Source organism: Pinus tabuliformis, chromosome 3_2 (assembly GCF_031772625.1).
Source record: "Pinus tabuliformis cultivar Carrire ecotype Pingquan chromosome 3_2, CPIR1, whole genome shotgun sequence".
NCBI classification, from domain to species: domain Eukaryota; kingdom Viridiplantae; phylum Streptophyta; class Pinopsida; order Pinales; family Pinaceae; genus Pinus; species Pinus tabuliformis.
Window position 1 is genome coordinate 191,545,560 of NC_142302.1, and position 14,606 is coordinate 191,560,165.

General features: G+C 36.4%; 1 pseudogene; it reads left to right on the top strand.

Moving 5' to 3' along the window:
• The window catches only part of LOC149180414 (hyperosmolality-gated Ca2+ permeable channel 4.1-like), an 85,374-nt pseudogene that overhangs the window by 40,925 nt on the left and 29,843 nt on the right, over positions 1-14,606 (top strand).

Below are 14,606 nucleotides of genomic sequence, written 5' to 3' on the forward strand. Positions count from 1 at the left end.
GTTCTGGCTTTTCCAGCTTTTCCGGCAATTCCGGCTTTTTCGACTTTTCTGGCTTTTCCTTAGGATATCTCCTCCTACTAAAACCCAAAGACAAGTAGAGAGAGGAAGAGATCCAAGTGTGTGTAGAAATTACTTGAAGTCCTCTTCTATTTATACTAAAACATAGAGGTTGAATAGACATGAATGTTGGGCTCCTGAGCCTACATAAGTCGACTTAACAATTTGTCCATAACATAAATAAATTCATAACTTCATAAATACTTATCGGAATCAGATGATCTTTAAATCAATCCTACACCTCTCAATGAGAGGGATGCAATAAAAATATCAGGTGCCATAAATAATATGACCCACATGGAGTTTGGCCCTAGTTGCCAATTTTAACAAACCTTGTTGACAGAGTTCTGGGCAGTTAGCTTGAATGTTGGACTTAAAATTTTGGAACCAAGTTTGTGGCCACATGCACAAATCAAGGAAATTTTGGCCACATCTGCATGGAGGCAGGGTTATGCATGCAACTAGAGGTATCTAGACACACTGACATGCATGCATGCGTGTAGTTGAGATGTAATTTAAGTCAGGAAGTGGTCTAAGCTCAGGGATAATGATCACCAGGGAAAGATAGTTTGATAGCAGTGTCATTATGAGTCTTTGGGTGTTTACAGTAAGTTTTGAACAAGTGGACCCCATTTACATAACTGCATCTTGGAAGATAGTTCACGCATAGTAAATATCAAGTCATTTTTACCCTAGTAAGCATGTAAAAGTAGGTAAATGTGGGGTGGGGTGTTATAGTTTTACTATCCAAATATATCATTTTGTTTGGCCAAAGTAAATGTTATAAATCTTGGAAAATAAAATTTGAGAAAAAACGTTCACATAAAAACACATTTATATATTTTTGAGGCATTGATTGATTGGAGTAAAACATGTTCATCCTTATAGATCCAATGGAGGAGAAAAGAGAAGGTAGATATAGCTTTGTTTTTCTACTAGATCATATATAGGTTCATTCTCTTAGTCCTTTAATTGCCTAACAATGTTATCAATGGCATGTATGTTGCAATATAAGTTCTAGCACTAGGGTGAAACAAAGAGGTGTTTCCCTCTAGAGGTATATCCCAATTATTTTATTCATTTATGTTCTCTTTGTAAACATCTTCATGTATAACACTAACATGATTATAGAGACCCTTCTAATAATATGAGTGTGGATTTAATATAGGCTTCACAGTGCCTAGGGCTTTCATCTTGCTTAACTTTATAATATCATGAATAGAATATGTTTATAGGAAGCTAAGCCAATTGTTAAAACTATTTGGGTTACAATTCACTATACATGAATCTGCACTAATGAATACATATCTATTAGGTATATTTTTCTTATCATTCTCTACGTATTTTATTTTCAACATAAATTTGTTGCTCAAATTGTAAATGGTTTGCAATTTCTTTTTATTATTTCACTAGTGTACAAATGTATAATATTTATTCATAATGATTAGTTATCTAATACTTGGAGTTTGCTAAAGTTGATGGTTAAGTACACAAATGTAATGGTTTCAAATTTTATCTAAGTTTTATTCTGCAATCAACATTTATTGTTCTAATTTTACATTTCCATCTTTATATTCACTCATATTATTAATTATGTAGCTCTTGTTTTGAATAATTGATAACTACCATACCCTTTTTTTATAGTTATTGGTTTGTTTATACATTAGAGTCTAACTGCATAGCTGATTAGGACTAGGAATGCTTAGTTAGTGCCCTTATGAGGAAATGCTCTCATGACTTTCTTAACTAATTAACTCAGCGTTGTAATTAGTGAGTTTTGGTCTTTATGACACTGTGGGTTTCCCTCGCCCTCTTTTCCCCTTGATAGGAATATATTAGTATTTTCAAGTGTTGTTCCCAAGTTCTATTTTGAGAATCAACACCATCCAGGAGGCATACCCATTTTTTTATCTCAATATTTCACGAAGGCTTATATTATTTCAAGGAAGAGGGAAATTTAACACCAAGTTCTTCCCTCTATAAGGAATTAAGTCAAATTTTGTATAAATCACCAATGTGTGGTTATTATGAAAAAATTCACGCTGTGTGAGATTAAATAAATGACATTGTAATATAAATTTTGTAAATATGTTTCTTTTTTTAATTTCTGATGTGGAGCTCTAAGCCAAGGCCCAAATATAGGATTACTAAGCATATACATGTTGTAAATATATTTGTTATGTGACATGTAGTAGGGGTACTATGATGCACACTATGTTATATAAAAAAAATAATGCTAGAACATAATATATGATGGTATAATATGGTTTCAGGGAGAAGAATAAGCCTATGAGTCCAAGAGAGAGTAAGATGAAACAAGGTTCATGCAAAAGAAATCTTATTTTTCCAAATGTTGGCTTAATAACTCACACATTTTCTATCATGTGCCTTAATTAATCTCTTCCTCACCTTCGACTTATAAAGTCAAATATATATGCATGAAAAGATGAGTTATGGAAAATTTTCTCACATAAATAAGAAGTATGGGAAAGTTATATTATAAAGGGAAAACTCCATAAATGTGGGAAGATGTTGCTCTTTCACTTAGTTCTTCTCCCTCATGGGACTTGACTTATTCTCACTATTATAATCCTTCTTCCAATTTTCATATGGTGTTTCCATTCTAAATATGAAAAATTCCTAAACTGAAATTAAGAATAGAAAATTTGTAGACCTTGGAAGGAAATCTATGAAGTAGGTGAGTGTAGGGATTAAGAGGGAATAGAAAACCATTTCCCAATAACTTCTTTGGAGAAAAAAATTATTCATTTGGGATTTGATAGAATGTGATTAGAAATTGGACTCTTCTTTCCTACATTGGCGCACAACTTGGTAGTGATTCTTGAGGCACTATATATAAAAGAAGGAAAAAGGTTTGGGATGCATTTTGTTGGTAGTCATTAAGAGTTTCATGAGTAATTATTGGTTGGATGAGGTGCTTGGAGTGTTATTTGGTAAGAAAATTGGTTAATTCACGAGAAGAATGAGATGGGTTGAGTGTTCTACAAAGTCTTATATGGTTTATTCTCTTTGGTGGTCTCATAACCTGGCTTGGGGGTGGAATGTGCACTAAATTACTATGGATGGGTGGTGAATCTCTATTATGTAGCATATTTCTTGGACTAATTTTAGAAAATATAAGTATTAATTCTATGTTTTACATTTCTGTAAATAACTATCTATTTTTTATTGTGATGACGAAGAATTCATACATGTAATGAATGTGAATATATTTAATAATGAATATGGAATTAGATTTATTATGTTTTAAATTAACATATGTTTGAATTTTTCCACTTTAATTTTAATATTATACTCAAAAATAAATTCATAATATATCAACACATTCATAATACATACATACATATATATATATATATATATATATGATGTGATTCAGAGACCCCAGATATCAGGGACTACTATGTCCACAGATATTTGTGCTAGGTAGATTCATCTAAAAAGATCACTTCGGCCTGCTAGTTCAACTATAGAACTAGACCCCAGTAATGTTGAGAAAACTGAACCCGTGACCTCTCAAATACCCTATTTTCAAACTTGTATAAAAAGAAAAAGATAAAAAATATTCACTAAAAATCCCGGCGGTGTGCATTGCAAGTTTCCCCAAAAAAATCAAAAATAAGGAAAGCAAAAAGCATCCCCAAAAAATAGGGATCTATTTTTAGTATCCTGAAGGAGGCACTTGTGCTATTTTTAGAAAACTTCCACCAAGTGTCCCTTTGTCCTTGATTTTAGGCCTATGCATCATAAACCCTAATTTTTCCAAATCTATTTAATCGAAAATATTAGAGCTCATTTAGACATTCAATCTTGGAGCTCTAGCATTCACAAGGAGGTCAAGGAGCCTTCGGTACGATCGTCGTCGCTTTTCCAGGCAAGTTTTGCTCTTGTCGTCTTTTGTCGCTCTTTCTATCACTTTTTTTTGTTTGGCTTGTGTGAGTGTTGTTTCACTTGTTTCTCTACATGGTTGTTGGTGTTTTAACTTTTTTTCATTCGTAGAAGTGTTGTTTCAAGTTACAGATTGCATTTCCAAAGTGTCACATGAGTTTTCCTATTTTTTCACCAATGGTCGTCGTTATGGCGACTCTCCTCACATTCTTCATTTTCCTTCCATTTAATCAATCGTTGCACTTGTTTCACATGCATGAATCTACACTTAGTCAAATTTGCACTCAGTTTCACACTATCTCTCAGATCTACTTCTTTCACACTTCCCTTGGGCAGATCTGGGTTTCCCATGGCTAGATCTCACTTGGCATAGCTTGCACTCAACAATATGGAGGCTCAAGCCATTAGCTTGGCCTCTGGAATTGCACAAATCATAGCCTAAGATGGCTCCAACTATGTACTATTTAGTTCCATGAACCAACCTCCCACCTTGGCCACTGAGACTACACAATAGCAGTCTCTCCCAAGCCCGTGCCCAAACTGAATTGCACATTGTGTAGTTCCAGTCATCAAGCTTCCACCTTGGATGATGGGACTACACAGTGAGTAGCTTCTGTTGGAATTATGATACAAGTATTGTCCTTGATGGCAGCTCTACAGGTCAAATCTGTTTTGATAAGAGGTTAACAAGAATATTCAGAGGCAATAAGGCAGTGGTACAGAGGATCAGGAATATGGAACTAAGGTCTATTGATCAAAATAAAGAAGTTGAAGGAAGAAGATCATGTAAGAGCAGTTTAAGAGATACACACAGGTTCACTTAGTCCAAGCAGTGTATACATGTAGGTGCTCAGAACAAAAATAGCATATAACAAACACACACACTCCCACAGAAGGCAAAGCGCGTACATGTTGAAAACCATGGTTTTGGTCCGAGGTATTTGGTCCAAGGTATCTTTGGACCATGATATTAAACCTAGGTATTTACTCTGTGGTATTTGGTCCATGGTATTTGATCCAAGGTATTGGTCATAAGTGGATTCGATCCATGGTATTGAGAAAGGCCAAAAACTATATAAAGAAGAGAGGATCATAAGGCCAGATGTGCAAGTGAATAAGATTCTAAGGAATACTTCTATCTGAAGTATATTTTATGTTGCAGGGTTATGTTTGGGACTAGATCTGAAATATTTAAGTGCACCTTGAGTTCAATATTGGATCAAGATCATGAGACCTGAAATGACTTATTCTTGAATGATTTGATATTGGTTGAGGCTAGATCTGATGTTTTGCGTCTATTTTATTCGTTATCTATCATGATATGGGTTTGTCTAAATTCTGGAATTGTAGCAAAGCTCTGAGTCAATATTTGCAAATCTGCATGCAGGTTCATCTTGGTAAAAGAGTGTATACACACAAGTTTTGTTCTTTCAAGTAGCGTATACAAAACAAAGGCTTGATGTTCAGATATGACTAATCTATCATATCAGTATTGTTGATTTATTGTTGTTGCTATTTTATTGTTGTTTTTCAATGAAGTCTTCTTAGATCTGAATGTAAATCTGAATGCTTAAGGAGTTAGATATTTGATTGATTTATAAGTGAGAAGAAGTGTTTTATGTTGCCTACCTACATAAAGTTCTGTAAGTTGACAGTAGATGTTCAATACATTGTTGGTTGGTATAGTTTGTGATTTAGAATCTTTAGAGGTATACACCAGTTGGGATGAAGGAAGTAGCATATACACACAGGTTTTCTTCATTGAAGTAGTGTATATAGTCTGACACATGAAATTTTGAGGTTTCAGTTGGTTCTGAATGTTGATACAGGTTTCTGGGTTCAGCACAATGATCTAATTGTTTCAGATTAACTGCATGTTGGTTGATGAAGTTTGAGTTTCTAAATTTCTGATGGGTTATTGATGAGTCAAGGTCTTCATATGTCTTGATATGTTCCAGGAGCATCCAGTCTGAAAATTCATGAAACGTGGTCCCTGGAGGAAGAAAGAAGGTCATAGCCTTTGTAGGTTGGCACCTGCATACTAGTAAACAAATTGGCTTGTACGGGTTGTAGATCCCTTCTAGTAGAAGCTGGAAAACAAGAGAAGGTTGTAGCCTTCTGTAGGTGGGTTCCTACATACTGGTATGAGTCTACACCAATACAAGATTGTAAATAGATTTTCTTCTTATTAAAAGAAGACAGAGACGACAGTAACAGGTGGTTTTCACCCACATTGGGTTTCTACCTTAAATATTAGTATTCATGTGTGTTGCTTATGGTTTATTATGTTTATACTGCACATGGTTACTATTTAATGATTGATGAAGTACTAATGCACTGTTTAAAGATCAACATATGATGAATTAACTGAATCATAAGTTTACTGCATAAATGTTGGTTGCATTAAAGACAGTTGCATGTACACGCTAGTTCCCCTCTCTGAAGTAGCATATATAAATTTGATTATGAAAAAGAAAAATTCTTGATCTGATAATACTGATTCACACCCCCTCTCAATATTATTTCCAACAATTGGTATCAGAGCAGGTCCTTTAGAAGAAACTTTATCGCTTGAAGGAAGATCCATCAAGAAGAATAATCACGAAAGCATGGGATCCATCAGACCGCCAATCTTCGATGGGAGCAACTTTGTTTATTGGAAAATAAGAACCACAACCTATCTACAATCTCTTGGAATAGATGTCTGGGAAATTGTGGAAGGAGGATATAAATTTCCAATAGCAATTCCTACAGACACAGCAGGTAAAAAGAAATATGAAACCAATGCCAAAGTTTTCAATACTTTATTGGGAAGTTTGTCACAATCAGATTTTGTCAAAGTCATGAAGCTCAAATCAACCAAAGAGATATGGGACAAAATCATTCAGAGCTACGAAGGAGACTCTCAGGTAAAGCGTGTTAAGCTTCAAACTCTCAGAATTTAGTATGAAACTCTTATGATGCATAGTGATGAGAATATAGCTAGTTACTTCTTACGTATAGATGAGGTTGTTAATTGTATGAAGAATCTGGGTGAAGAAATAAAGGAAGTTACCTTAGTTGAGAAAATTTTGAGATCCTTGTCTACTAAATTTGAATCAAAAGTGTCTGCCATAGAAGAAAAACAGGATCTGCAGAATATCACTATGACACAGCTTCACGGAATCCTAAATTTTTCTGAGATGAGAAAAGGAGGTCCATCATATATGAGAGAAGCCACATTTAAAGCTTCAACAAAAGGAAAATAAAAGGAAGAACACAATGAATCAGGACACATTTCAGAAGAAGAAGATGAGGTAAATTTTGTCAAGAAGCTTCAACGGGGTTCTGGAAGGTTCAGAGGTAAGCTACCTTTCAAATGCTTTGCTTGTGGTAGAGTCGGTCATTATGCTGCTAGATGTCCTCATAAAGATAAATATGAAAAAGGAAAGGAGTATGCAAAAGGGAATAGGAAACAAGTTGGGAATAGAAGGAGTTACTATACTTATGAAGATAGTTATGGTTTTTCTAATAGTGATGAAGATGAAATTGGTCAAGATTACATACTTCTCATGGTTTATGATAGCAATGATTTTTGGGATAGTTTAGAAGAGGATAGTGATGGTTTATCTAATAGTGATGATTATAGACTTCTCATGGCTTATGACAATGATGATTTTTGGGATGCTTTAGAAGAGGAAAACTTTCATGAAGAAATATCTAAACTCAAAATCTATTTAGAAGAAAATAATATGATCATAGATACCTTGACATACCAACTTGATGAAAAAGAAAAACATGATGAAAACCTAGAAGGTGAAATTGTGGGTCTAAGAAAAGATATTGAGAAACAAAATCTCTCAATATTAGATTTGCTAAAGGATCAGAAAATTTAAATGAAATTATCAAAGTTCAACATTCTCCTCTCATAAATACAGGTCTTGGATATACTGAAGAAGCATCTCAATCACAGAAGCCATCAACCTCCACCAAAATCTATCTTGACGCAACAAAGACCAGTGAATAGTATGGCAATCATCAGCAAAGGCATAAAGCTGATCACTAGGTAAATCATACTCAATTTTCTCTAAGGATGAATATCAATAGAAGCCACAACCAACCTCAGGAAAATCATACTCAATGAGTTTCTTACAAAACCATCATGACTAGAGAAGCACAAAATCAAAGGAATGTAACAAGGATCAAGAGAAGTTCCTATAATAACTTTTCTCCTCTTGAAAATGAAATAGAATGCTCAATTTGTAAAAACTTTGGTCATGAAGAATCTGAATGCAGGAGCAAATTTCGGCAAACACCTCAAAATGAGCAAACACCATTAAATCCCAAGATATGGAGAAGGAAAGAATCTCAATCAGAAAGATGTGGTATATCCTTGTATGTAGAAGGACAAGAAAATCAGTGGTACATTTGACAGTGGATGCTCCAAACATATGACAGGTGACAAAGAGAAACTTCACTCATATAATGCCTTAAAAAGGAAAAGAATGTCTCATTTGGAAATGATGCTCCAGCTGTCATAAAAGGTAAAGGTTCTGCTTTCTTGAAAGAAAAGGCTAAATATGGAAATGTTATGTATGTAGATGGTTTAAAGCATAACCTGTTGAGTGTCAGTCAAATGTGTGATCAAGGAAATGAAGTGGTGTTTCGATCAAACAGATGTGTTGTTCGTGAGCTTGATACAGGAGAGACTGTGATCAAAGGTACAAGAACTCCAAACAACTTATACATACTCAAAGGAGGACAACAACAGTGATATCTAGGAAAAAATGATGAAAACTAGTTGTGGCGTTGAAGATTGGGATATCTAAGCTTTTCTTAAATAAGAAAAGCATGTAGACTCAAGGTTGTTCATGATCTTCTAGATATCAGAATCCCAGAAAATAAAATATGCAAACCATGTCAAATCGAATGTGTTGGATAGGTCTTCTGAAGCATAAATATGAAGCATTTGAAAAGTTCCAAGCCTTAAAAGCTTTGGTTGAAAATGAATCAGATCAAAAAATCAAATGCCTCATATCTGATCGAGGAGGGGAATTCATATTGGATGAATTCTTTGACTTTTGTCAACAACATGGAATAAAAAGGGAATTCTCCACTACAAGAACACCTCAGCAAAATGGTGTAGTAGAAAGGATTAATAGAACAGTTCAACAAATGGCTCAAGCCATGCTAGATGAATTTGGAACTCCTGCAACCTTCTGGGCTGAAGCTGCATTTATTGTCGTGACTATTCTCAACAAAGAAAATGTTTGGGTAAATAACACTAAAACTCCACATGAACTTTGGTATGGTAAGACTCCTACTGTAAAATACTTTAAAGTTTTTGGAAGAAAATGTTTTATCAAAAGGACTGATGAAAAACTTGGTAAGTTTGAACCCAGAGAAGATGAAGGGATTCTTCTTGGTTATTTTTCCAGAAGTAAAGGATATAAATGTTATAATAAAATACTTGGGAAAATTGTTGAAATCATTGACGTTGTAGTTGATGAAGCATGCAGAAATCCAAAATAGATAAAATCAACAGAAGATTATGACAATGAGGAAGATGGGGATTACTTTCCCACATCAAATCAAAATTATATTGAAAAAGAAACCAATGAAGCACCAGAAGAAGATATAATGGTAGAATAAAAGACCTTGTCCAGGTATGTTCAGAAAAATCATCCAGAAACTCAAATTTTAGGAGAAAGGGGGGCTAGTGTACAAACAAGAAGAACTATTACAGGGACCTCAAGCTATGTAGCATTACTATCCTCCACCGAACCTCAAAATGTAAATGAAGCATGCAAAGATGAATGTTGGGTCAAGGCCGTGGATGAAGAAATTAAGAAAATTGAAAAGAATGACACTTGGGAATTAGTTCCTAGACCTCATGATAAAAATATTATAGGAACTAAATGGATATTCAAGAACAAGCTGAATGAAAATGGAGAAGTCATTAGAAACAAGGCCAGAATTGTTTGTAAAGGGTAAGCTCAACAAGAAGGTATATATTTTGAAGAAACTTTTGCACCTATTTCCAGAATTGAAGCCATAAGAATGTTTCTTGCTCTTTCCAGTTTTCGAAAATTCAAAGTATACCAAATGGATGTAAAATCATCCTTCCTTAATGGAGATTTAGAAGAAGAAGTTTAACTTGAACATCCAGAAGGATTCATTCTTGGAAATGATGCAAAACTTGTATGCAGACTCAAAAAGGATCTCTACGGTCTGAAACAGACTCCAAGGGCTTGGTATTACCGCCTTGACAAATATCTACACCAAAAAGGTTTTACAAAAGGTTCTGCAAATAGCAATTTATATACAAAGATTGAAAATGATAAATTGCTAACTATTATTGTTTATGTTGATGATATCATTTTTGGTAGCAATGAAGAATCCATGAGTCAGAAATTTTGCTTCAATAATGCAACAAGAATTTGAAATGTCCTTGCTTGGTGAACTTACTTATTTTCTTGGTCTACAAGTTCAGCAAAATAAAGATGGTATTTTTCTTTCACAAACCAAATATCTCAAGCAGATCTTGAAAAAGTACAGAATGGAAGATTCTAAACTTGTATGTACTCCAATGGTCACAGGATGTAGTCTCAGCTCTGTAGAATTTCCCACTGTAGATCAACAGATTATGCAATATACTAAAGCAAAATACAAGATCTACTTCTACAACAAACTTTGCGGAAGCTTAATCGAATATGAGCAAGATCAAATAGAACACATATAACTGAGAATGAGAAAGAAATCACACATGAACAAAGAAGAATACTCTGGGGAAAACCTCAGATAAAAACCTCAATCTCTGTAATATCATACAAGTGGCAAATGTTTAGATTACACAAACCTTTAGCTCACAAGCTATCCAGCTCTCAGTTCAATCGAACAATACAACTCATAGACTGAATAAACACAACATATGCCTTCCTCCAGCCCTCCAAGCCTCCTATTTCCTTGCGCAGTTTCTCTTGGGATCCAATGCTGCCACTTGTGTGAATTGGCCACATCACACAACCATCAAACTCAAAAGTAACTATGCAATCTCCAAGGAATGAATTCCTTCTGCATGCAAGATATATCCTCCATGGAATATTCTTGCAACTAATACTACATTGTCCCATCACCTGATCTCAACTGGGTCTCTGACTGAACTGACATGCATGAGTTATTTATGAGTGAATATTTAGTTATCTGAAGTGCAACAGTTACATCCATGCATGCATTAACTAACTAAACTCACAATCAGTTCCACAAACTGTTGGAACTAATATAACTAGACTTAACTCAGATAATTGAGCTAACTAATTACAACTCAAAGTACAACTCATCTTGATCTCCTTAATCAAGGGATAACTTCCTCAATCAATGGAGAAACTGTTGCATGTCTTCACATAGACTTCATGTTTGATTTCCTACAACTAATTAACTCAAGATGACTTAATTAATTATTTTACAAACAACTGCTAAGATCAAATTCAAATTTTAATTCTCAATTTTAGTTTAGGGACTAACTAAAATTGAAATGTATCCCAAAATTCTATTTATAGTAGTGCTATTTTTAGCATTTCTCGTTGCTATTTTCAACACTCCCTCTCAACAAGAAAGGGATTATCAGTAACCCCAATACTGTCTCTATGAAACTCGAACTTGCATTTTGACAATGCCTTTGTCAAAATATCTGCATCCTATTCCTCAGTCGAAACATACAGCAACAACATGATCCTCTTCACCACACAGTCTCGAAGATGATGGTATCGGATATCAATGTGCTTGGACCTGTCATGAAAAATTGGATTCTCAAAGAGTTTGATACAACTTTTATTATCACAGTAGATCACTATTGGATCCATCCTCTGACCAAACAATCCCACTAGAATCTTCTGTATCCAAATGGCCTTGCATGTTGCCTAACTGGTAGACATATATTCAGCCTCTACTGAGCTAAGTGCAACTGACCTTAGTTTCTTGCTATACCAGGAAACTGCATCTGAACCAAGGTTGAATATTCCTCCAGATGTGCTCTTCTGGTCTGATGGACTCCCTGCTCAATCTGCAACTGTGAAGCCCTGAAGATTCACTCCCTCTATCCATCTATACCACAATCCATACTGAGATGTGCCTCTGAGGTATCTCAACACATGCTTCATTGCCTTCCAAAACACCTTGGTAGGCTGAACCATAGCTTGACTTAGTTGGTTCACCGCAAAGAATAAGTCTGGTCGTGTACTCACCTGATACATAAGTGAACCCACAAGCTGCTGATAAATAGTAGCAGATACTACCTCACCTGAAGTAGCATCCTCCTTCCTCCAGTTATCAACTAGAGGAGTTTGCATGGGCTTGCACTTCTCCATGTGGAATTGCCTGAGTATCTCATTGGCATACTTGCCTTGAGACACAAAAACTTCCCCATCCTTCTGCCACACTTCCATGCCTAGAAAGTAGTGCATAAGACCCATGTCTTTCATCTCGAACTCTCTTGCAAGGTCCTCCTTGCAAGACTAGATCAACTGATCATCACCTGTCAAAATCAGATCATCGACATAAAGAACAATGATCAATGGTTTACCTTCTACCATGATGTGGTAAAGGTTCACATCTGCTTCACTCTTGGTGAAGCCTAACCCGGTGAAATAGCTGTCGATCCTAGTGTACCAAGCACGAGGTGCTTGCTTCAGCCCATACAAAGCCCTCTTGAGTCGGCACACATGCAATTCATGATCGAAGGTCTTGAAACCTTCTGGCTGCTCAATGTACACCTCTTCCTCAATCTTCCCATTGAGGAACGTTGTCTTCACGTCCATCTGATGGATCTTCCAACCCATCTAAGTTGATAGTGCCAACATCGATCTGATAGATGAGTACCTTGCTACAGGAGCAAAAGTCTCATTGTAGTCAATCCCCTCGACCTGTGAGAAACCATGGGCAACAAACCTTGCCTTATGTTTCTCAACACTACCATCAACTACCTGCTTTACCTTGTAAAGCCATCTAGAACTCACCATTGACTTGTCCTGAGGTCTTGGGACAACATCCCAAACATAGTTCCGAATGATGGATTCATACTCCTCCACCATTGCATCAGCCCAGACTGGTTGCTGCACTACCTCCTCGAATGAAGAAGGCTCAGACTCTACACACTCCCCAACCAGGGCCATGTAACCAGTGTACCGCTCAGGTGACCTCCTCTGTTTGCGCTAAGAAGATGGTTATCCCACATTCTCTCACGCATCCAAAATCAACATGTTAGCTTCCCTTGAGCGTTTATGCCCATCTCTAGAAGACTAAGCATGAGTGGATATCTCCACTCCCGAATCCTCTGCATGTGGCTGCTCCACATCAATCTGAGGCTGCTCCTCCTTAGGAACTAAAAGTTCCTTCTCTGCATGAAACTTGAGATCCTTATCAAGTGATACTCGCATGGCTTTCTACTCATCGAACTTCAGATCTCTGCATACCATTGTCCTCTGACTGGTAGGCAGGAACACCCGATAGTTGTGGGGAGTATCAGTGTACCCCACAAGTATCCCCATCTCAGCTGTTGGATCTAGCTTCTTCTAGCCATATTTGGTCACATGGGAATAAACTAATGATCCAAAGATCTTTAAGTGACTCACATCTGGTCACTTCTTGGAAAAGGCCTCCATAGGTGTCTTCATTCCCAGTATACGGTGCAGGCTTCTGTTCTGCAAGTATACTATTGTATTGCATGCCTCAGCCCACAAATGAAGTGGTAGGCTTTGGACATGAAAAATCACTCAATCTGCTCCACAATTGATCTGTTCTTCCTTTCGACCACCCCATTCTGTTGTGGGTTATGGGGTGTCGTCAACTCCCGTTTAATTCCTTCTACAACGCAAAAGTCCTTAAACTATTGGGAGACATACTTTCCACCATTGTCACCACGCAAGGTCTTTATTTTCTTTCCAGATTCTTTCTCTGCCAAGGCTTTAAACTCACAAAACCTCAAGAAGGTCTGATCCTTCTTTTGCATAAAGTAGATCCAACATCTACGAGAAAAATCATCAATAAAAGTAACATAGTACCTTTTCTTAGTAGTGGAGGCTATAGAGAATGGTCCACAAACATCGCTCCAGGATTGCTCCAGCTCTATTGTCTCGATCCTAAAAGGAAGATTTCGCATACTTACCCAAGGTACAACCTTTGCATGTATCTATCTACTCAAGTTTTCCCTTGGGAAGTCCGGTAGAAATCTGTTGCATGATCTCCAGGGCTCCATGGTGCAAGTGGCCCAATCTTCTATGCCATAGCTTGCCAACATCTTGGCTTTGCACCAACATAGCTTTGGAACTCAATGCAGCACGGTCATCTACCTCTAGCTTGTAGAGATTCTTTACTCGAATACCTATCCTCTTGGTATGTCCAGTGTCGATATGCCTTAGGAATACCTTTCCTTTACTAAAGACTACATCATAGCCTTTATCTTCTAGCGTAGCAATGGACACAAGATTCTTCTTCAAACCTGATACATACTTTACATCAGTCAGGAAGAGAGGGGCTCCATGCTCCCTCTGAAACACAACCGTACCTTCACCTGAAACGTGGTACTTTCCATCATCGCCCATCTCGATCTGCATATGAAGATCCTTCTCCTCCAAGGTACTAAAAATATTCTTATCATCGAACAT